Source organism: Mytilus trossulus, chromosome 10 (genome assembly GCF_036588685.1).
Source record: "Mytilus trossulus isolate FHL-02 chromosome 10, PNRI_Mtr1.1.1.hap1, whole genome shotgun sequence".
Classification (NCBI taxonomy): domain Eukaryota; kingdom Metazoa; phylum Mollusca; class Bivalvia; order Mytilida; family Mytilidae; genus Mytilus; species Mytilus trossulus.
The window spans coordinates 5,628,416-5,637,598 of NC_086382.1; positions in this window are offsets into that span (position 1 = coordinate 5,628,416).

Sequence of the window (9,183 nt, forward strand, 5' to 3'; positions counted from 1 at the left end):
AATTAGGTCATATTTGGGGTGTAAACTGTTCATGTAGGCCAATTTTTCATATGTTTGCTATCCTACCAGACAATTTCAACCATAAAAACCAACTAATATGTTATATTGATGTTGGTGTTTTGGTATGGATACTTCAAATGATTTTCTTTAAATACAGAAAATAACAAAATGGGTTCATTACTAGGTTCGTTATATTTTTGGAAATTTTTTGGTTTTATGTTAAAAATTGGGGAGTTTGAGAATCAATTTATTTGCATTTAGACTGAAGATATAACTTTTTTTTCTTCAATCCAGTTTAAAGTAAAGGTTAGAGGACAAGATGCTACACCTTTGTTGAAAACCGTAATTTTTGGATGAAGTGTTCTTAAGGCAGATGCTTATTTTATCCCCTTCCCTTTCATAAATGTGACCTACCGAATTAGAGACGTTACGCGCAATGTTCGTACCGTTTACGTTTTTTGTATGTTTTATGGGTAAAACTGCGCTGCAGGTGCAGGAAAAAACTTATTCTAATTAAAACAAAGATATCAATGTACTGGATATAAATGTCCTTGTTCATTTATCTTCATTAAACATAATAAAATGCATTTGTTCGAGTTGTTATGCATTTGATTATGGATTTTGGAGAAAAGAAATGGGCTGTCCCGGGTAACATTTGACGACGAAATCTAAAGCATAAGTCTTCTTTTCGACTTTCTTTTCCCGATTTTCATAATATTTTTTTTTTGCCGCGAATTGCCATGAAATGACAACCAATTGTTATATATTTATTTGATGGCTAATGACGACTTATTCTGTTACGCCAGGTAAATCTGCAAAGTTTCATTGTGTCCCCTCACCATTTTCGAAACTACTTTAACAAAAACAGTTTAAAAAATACGAATAAATGATGTCATCCGGTGAGAAAATGATATAACAAGTATAATTAAGGATAACAGTACTGTAGTTGAAGAGTTGACACCGTCAATTGTAGATTTGACGGTCGCAAATGCAGTTTTACTGTAATTAATCAATTTCAAACGCAAAATCGGCCAAACACAAAAACAAAAAAGATTCTAAATTTTAAAAATTGGTGAATAAAATGTCACACATTCATTTTTTGCAAAAACGTTTCGTACAATCGTAATTAAAGTAAACTATGTTTAGTTTTGCACTTGATTATCGACAAATCTTTTCAAAATATTTATATTGATCTCCATAGCATTCGGACTTTCTGAGAAAGAACTGTTTGAAAATTGGTGAAAAAGATGTTGCACGCATTATATTAATAATTTCTTACGGCGGCAACCTGACGTCGTTTCGAATAGTCAAAACAACAGTGCCATATTAAAAAACTTACAGAACAAGCACACAACTTAGTCGATTTTCGGAGCATGTGTTGTTCAAGTACATATACAGAGAGCTCGGACTTTTTTTAACTACGATTTAATTTATCTATATGTTACTGATTTTTCGGATTCTTTTTGTTATTGTGTAAAACAAGTAAAACTTGGGTGGGTATTTGTACGAGCATATCTTTTGTGTTTTTATCATATAGCAATAAAGATGCTTCTTTAAAAATTACGGACAAAATATGTTTCGGATGATGCTCCTAATGTATCTTTGGAACGATAAGAATATATTATTGTGAAAACCAAGAAAAAACTTGCACTTGTCAGAAAATGCACTGGACCGGATAATATGTGTAATTACTAAATGGTTCAGTAAAAGTCACGAAATTGTTGTTGAATGTTACTTAACTGACACACGGTCATAAAATGTTCAAAGTTTCGAAATAATACTTGAAAGGGACTTTATAACGCAACCAGTTTTTTTTTTTAAAGATTCAAGTATTACAATCTGCGGCAATTTTTTTGATTGCAGGAAACATTTGAACGGCACTAAATTACTTTATTGTAAGCGCCGAACATTTAGATATGTTGAGAGTATAGATCGTGACACAATATCTTTTGAATTCGTTCCTAATACTAAAAGTCTCTTTTAAGGTTTTTTTCTTCTTTTGACGATGCTTAATTGACAGTAAGGTACCTGTCATGTTATTTTTGTGAAAACTGTTTGGTTGTAATTACAAAGACTGCATAAATAATACAATTTGAAGTATAAGGCGATCAGACCGACAGTTGTCGAAAACAACTGAAGCCGCTATTTTGGCCCCATAGAAGATGTGGTATGATTGCCAATGAGACAATTAACTGTTCACAAGAGACCAAAATAACACAGCAATTAACAATTATATGTCACATAACAGCCTTCAACAATGAGTAAAGCCCATACTGCATAGTCAGCTATAAAAGGCCCTGCAATGACAAAGCCAAACGGGAAAACTAAGAGCCGTATTTATTTTTAAATGAACGGAAAACAAATATGTAACACATAAACAAAGGACAACCACTGAATTACGGGCTCCTGACTTGGGACAGGCACATTCATACATAATGTGGCGGAGTTAAACATGTTAGCGGGATCCGAACCCTTCCCCTAACTAGACAAGTACATTAACTTTAGATCCAAATCCATGAAAAACGTCCGGTTTTAGCGATAACGTCTGTTACGCTTATAGGCACGAACATCGCACGTAATGTCAGAGTATTTACCAGATTTGTTATCACATAAGCAACACGACGGGTGCCACATGTGGAGCAAGATCTATTTACCCTTCCGGAGCACCTGAGATCACCCCTAGTTTTTATTGGGGTTTGTGTTGTTTATTCTTTAGTTTTCCATGTTGTGTCATGTGTATATTGTTTGTCTGTTTGTCTTTTTCGTTTTTTCCATGGCGTTGTCAGTTTGTTTTAGATTTATGAGTTTGACTGTATACCTTTTGGTATCTTTCGTCTCTCTTCTTTAATAAGTATCAGTGTCAGTGCTACTGGTGTTCTTTCGTGTTCACACTTAAATTATTTTTAAAAGAAAAAAGGTTTTCGTATTTTTTCAAAGTGTTTTTTGTTGTTGTTATACATATAGATAATTGCTAATTGCCTTTATAGATACTTATTGTCTTTGGCCCAACATGATAAGTTCTGCATGCATTCACGTTATTTTCAATAAATTTGTTAACTTTAAATTGCTTGAACTGTAACTCATTTTGTATTGGAGGTTTGAGTCAGTACCCATTTAGTTTCACATCAATTTATATGTACCATACACATGATACAGTTGTAAAAATGTTTTTGAACAATATATTGTATAAACAATAATAAGAACTAAAGGCTCTTACTATAAAGAGCCTTTGTCGCTCACCTTGTGTACAAATAAAACAAAGGACACGGATGGATTCATGACAAAATTGTATGTTGGTGATATCGATGTGTTTGTAGATCTTACTTTACTGAACATTCTTGCTACTTACAATTTTGTCTTTCTATAATAAACTTGACCTTTTAGTTACAAAGGAAAATATTTTGTAAAAATTTACAAAAAATTACCAAATTCATTGAAATTGTTACAAATTGACTATAAAGGACAATAACTCCTAAAGGGATCAACTGACCATTTTGGTCATGTTGACTTATTACTCTGCTGAACATTATTGCTTTTTACAGTTTTAGCTCTATCTATAAAGTTAAACCACAAACGGCAAAATTTCTTTCAACATTACAAATTGGAGGGGGAGGGCACCAACCCAACAACCAGTTAACCAATTCATCTAAAAATTTCAGGGCAGAAAGAAATTGACTTGATGAACAATTTAATTCTGTCAGATTTTCTCTCAATGCTTTGATTTCAGAGTTATAAGCCAAAATCTACATTTTACCTCTATGTTCTATTTTTAGCCCCATCTTTGTTGATTGGCTGGGTCACCGTAGACACGTTTAAACTAGATACCCTAATAATGATTGTGGCTTAGATTGGTTTAATTTTGCCTAGTAGTTTCAGAGGAGAATATTTTTTGTATAAGGTTACAAAAATTTACGAAAAATTGAAAAAATGACTATAAAGGGCAATAACTCCTTACGGGGACAACTGACCATTTCAGTCATCCGACTTATTTGTAGATCTTACTATGCTGAACATAATTGTTGTTTACAGATTATCTCTATTTATAATTATATTCAAGATTATAACCCAAAACAGAAAAATTTCCTAAAAGTTACCAATTCAGAGGCAGCAACCCAACAACCGGTTGTCCAATTCATCTAAAAATTACAGGGCAAATAATACATTGTATCTCTTGATATTGCAGTGTATTAGATGTCACAAATAATGTCCGGCATTGCCGCAATTGTTTTTAAAATGGACAGACAACATATATATTATTAGTATGTCACTATCTGTGGAATACAGTTTTGTTTTCTATCTATTGATCGAAGATTTTCAAAAAGGGGAAATAACTCAATTTTTAAAAATTACATCCAGATTAGTTTGAGCATGAAATTCTTAATTGCTGGCATATGTAATATGATATAATTACTCTCAATACATCTAAAAATATTTGTTTCCATAAGAAAGGACTATTTTATCATGAAAATATTCATATGAAATATTTATTTACAAATAGAACCTAAAAAAGGGGGAGTTTCAGGGTAAATTGCAATGACTAATATTCCTCTATTGGCAACTTTCTGGAACATTTCCCCAAGATTTTTTTTGCAGCATTTTGTTGACAAAACATCCACAATTTTATATGTTATAGTCTTTTATGTGAGGATTTCTGCGTTTTCGGTAAAATCAGGTGTAAAAAATGACAAAAATCGGCCAAAATCATGCCGATTTTTGTGTTAAGTGGACCATCTGATGTACCACATAATTGTTTTTTTTCGAAAAATTTGTCAGTTAGCAGTTTAGATGATTGAAATCTTCTCTTATACCCATGAAAATAACAAAAAATTATATGCTTTATCCCATTTTCACCATAAAATACAATGTTAGCCATTTCTCCTTGCTATACTAATATATACATGTGATGTCACGTGGTTTCCATGGCAACCAGACTATTCAGATTTTTTTTATTATTTTTTTTTTAATTAGACTGTTAGTTTGGACCATTTGAACTTTAAAAAAAGTAATCGAAAAAAAATAATCTGGCCAAAATTTGTCATATTTGGTCTATTTTTACAGAGAATTGATGTTAATATCTTCCAATCAGGTAGCAAGAAAAATTCACGCACTAATTGTCCATTGTTCAATTCTTAAAATCGACTCCTAGGAGTCGCTAGGAGTCGATAATAAAGAGTGTAACAGCCGGAACAAGTAGGGGCGATTGATATTAGTCATATTGTCCAATTTAAAAGTGTGACGGGGGGAAAAAATGGTTTCCCCCTACTTCTTGACACAAAAAGACTTTTAACAAGACGCACACCACCTAGTAATTCCCCGCTACTGTGGGGTTTTAAATATTTTGGTCATGTAGGAGACTGTAAAGCGGAGCTCCGACATTCGAAAAAATAACTTGTGACAAGTTGCTTGATGGAAAGTTGGATGCACTATCATTTTGTGTCTTTATGGCATTGAATGTCATAATTCTTTATTAACATCTGTATTGATGAATTAACCTGAAAATTTTGCTATACGGATAGAATCGTAAATAAAATTATATATAATTGTTCACTTTTCTTTCAATACACATTAGTTAGTGGGCGTTTCATAGTCATACCATACGACACGACAAATTCATAACCACTGAACACACTGTTATGTCATAAACTGTAAATTTTATGATATAGCATTAAAACTTTGAAATGAAAAAAAAATGATTTGTTATTATTAGAAAAATCCAGACTTTATCAAACACGCCTTCTTTTTCAAAATGTGTTCTATGGAGTTTCTTGTTGTTAGTTACAATTCGACGAAAAGAGAAAGTAAGTTCCAATAGGTTATCAAACAGTGTGTTGTATGTAGAACTAACAAATTTCATAGATTTCAGCAAAAAGAGCAAGAACCTTATATTGACAAAATTCGTTTCATTTCCAGAGATTTTGTTCTGTTAAAATTAATAAGAACAAATTATATTTGCATCTTTATTGGACGAATCTTATCCATCGAACTAGATATAAAGGATACCACAGATACAGTTAAGTCGGCCTCATATTTCGACTTACATCTGGAAAATGACAATGAGGGCGGGTTGAAAACAAAACTTTACGACAAAAGAGATGATTTCAGCTTCCTAATTGTGAACTTTCCATTTCTATGTAGCAACATTACAGCAGCGCCTGCATACGGAGTATATATCTCCCAATTGATATGACATTCCCGCGCTTGTATTTCCTATCATGATTACCTTGATAGAGGATTGCTGCTCACAAGGAAGCTATTAAATCAAGAGTTCCAAATGGTGAAGTTGAGGTCATCCCTTCGTAAATTTTACGAAAGCCATCACAAGTTGGTTGACCGTTATTGAATAACCGTTTCACAGATGATATCGGATATGTGCCTTGTGTCGTAACTACTATAGATCACTATACCCCATCCCTTTTCACGAATGTGACCTACCATATTATACTTTTTACCGGATTTGTATCAACATAATCAACACGACGGGTGCCTCATGTGAAGCAGGATCTACTAACCCTTCGGCACCTGAGATAACCCCAAGTTTTTGGTGGGGCTCGTGTTGCTTATAGTCTATAGATTTCTATATTGTGTCTTCTGTACTTTGTCTGTTTGTCTTTTAATTTTTTAGCCTTGGCGTTGTCAGTTTATTTTCAATCTGTAGGTTGACTGTCCCTTTGGCATCTTTCGCCCCTCTTTGGCAATTATTTTTCAAATTATTATTTATAGGCTTATACTTTCAACCTATCTATAATTAAGTTACTTGCGAAAAGGGCAAATAAATCAAATGCCTTATACTACTATAATAGTCACATTGCATTAGAATATTTTCAAACAGCTATAATTTGTTTCAAACACTAGATGACTTGTATGGTTCATTATAATACGTTATTCTGATTGGCTAACTGCACATCACGTGTTAATTTTTCCTTACGCAATTGATTGGCTAACTGCACATCACGTGTTAATTTTTCCTTACGCAATTGCATTACTCAATAAAACTTTTCATTTATGATAACACGAGGTCCCACAATAAAGTGTATACAGATGAATTGAATAAAAAAAAAGATAAAATTCGTGTTTTCATGAGCCTAGCTAAAAAATGTAATTATAAGTATTGAATGCTTCTTTTTGTAACTTCACAGGGTTGTAAAAGCGTTGACCGTGCGCTTCCTACAAAATTTACTTCGGTCAACGCTTTTACACCTCCATAAAGTTACAAAAAGAAACATTCAATTCTTAAATAAACACATAATGCTAAAATAATATATCGCTATTAGCAGGAACTTTGGTTCACTTTTGTCAAAATAAGCTAGAAACAAATCGCTGATGTATTATTGACATGCATTCAAGTGAAACGTTCCACCTCCGTATTCATGCGACCTATGATTTAACCTTGGTTTGAGATCGGTTGTCCTCGTTTCCAGTATGTCCACATTCTGATGAAACGAATGTCAGATGAAAATGTGATTCTAGGGAATTAAGGCAACAGAAGACCTATATCGATGACTGATTCCACCCTCAGTCACTTGTCTCTGAAACCACCCCACCCAATATATATATATTTGGTGTTAGAACATTAGTTATTCGACCTGTTAGTGAAATGCTTTTTGTTAGAATATACTTTTTCACTTTTTTGGTCTTTTGGAAAATGTTGTTTGTGCTGTATTTAACCCCTCTACAACGAAATTTGTTTTTGATGCACACGTAAAAAAAATTGCGGTTTCTATCACAGGTTTGAACGGTTTTTTTTCAATTTAGACTTGTATATATACATATTTATATTTTTATACGTGTGCAGGTCGAACTATTATATTCTTAAACCCTGCTGACTGCCATTGACTATGATTGCCAGTTTTCTTGCTGAAGGTTGTTGATTCTCTAGTGGTACTCCAGCTTCACCAGCTAATGAAAACTGATCGCCAAGATATATTCCCTATAAAAAGATAAGTGATACGACAATCAATCAATCAATATAATTACAACAGGATCATATCTCCATCATTTCCATCGACAGGTTATTTACCCATGTTGTTGGTTTTTTTTTTTGGGGGGGGGGTCTCTTCGATGCAGATGGTATTCAGTCAGGAATACACACGAACAATTGACACTTTATAAGGATTCTAGAATTTGTGTTTTTTTATCGGTTGGACTTTTGTAATTTTGAATTACTCGTCATAGTTTTTATTTGTTTTTTTTTCGAATTTGGAAGGCATAAAATGAGTTGATATATACTGTGTATATCAAGCGGTTAATTGTCACTGGTTGTACCCGTTTTAAACCATGCCAATCTTTATAATCATTGCACAAATACATCCCAAAGGCCCATGAGCAAACTATCATGAGAAAAAGTTACTTAATATAGTGTCGCCATTTAAAATTTCGAAATAATATAATTATAGTTTACGGGTATTCAAACATTTGTTTTCGTCCTTATTATTTTGCAATTTTTATTTGTTTTAAACACTAAGCAGGGGACAAAATATACAAGCCAAAGTTGAATGTAAATTTAGTTTTCTTATTAAATCATCTTAAAACGGAAACTTGTTTGAGGACATAATAAATCTGACACTTTGTATACTACAGATTCAAACATCAACTTGTAGTTGTGTGTACAAAGCTCACGAATTCAATGACTTTAAAGAGATTTTTAGAGAATTTTTTTATGACTTTAAAGAGATTTTTAGAGAATTTTTTTGTAAGTTGAAACTGAATAAAAAAAATTAAGTGCCTGGCTTAAATTAATACAGTTTTCCAGTGGTTGTTATTGAGATCGTCGTAGGTTGCTGTTCTTTAATTTCATAATTTCATAATGTAAAATAACTATATAGGCTTCTACAGTAGACAAAAAAGAAAAAAAAAATTAAAAAGATTTAGATGCAAATAATGACACAGGCTTCAATAACGTTTTCTCAACGTTCCGTCGATGAAAGTTTTCTGACGTTACAAACGTAGCACCAATTAATACTGTGCAAAAATAAGATTTTCTGATTCAAATTACTCAAAAAACTCGATTTCCATGTTACAAGTTACGGTCATATTTTTTGACGTTTTTTTCCTTTAGGGTTATTGATTTAATTTTATGTTATAATTTTATCATTTCAAAGATATTACTATAAAACTATAGTCTTTTAAATATTACATATCATACCAGTTTTCATTTATTCTAAAAGACATGCTCAAATTAGGAAG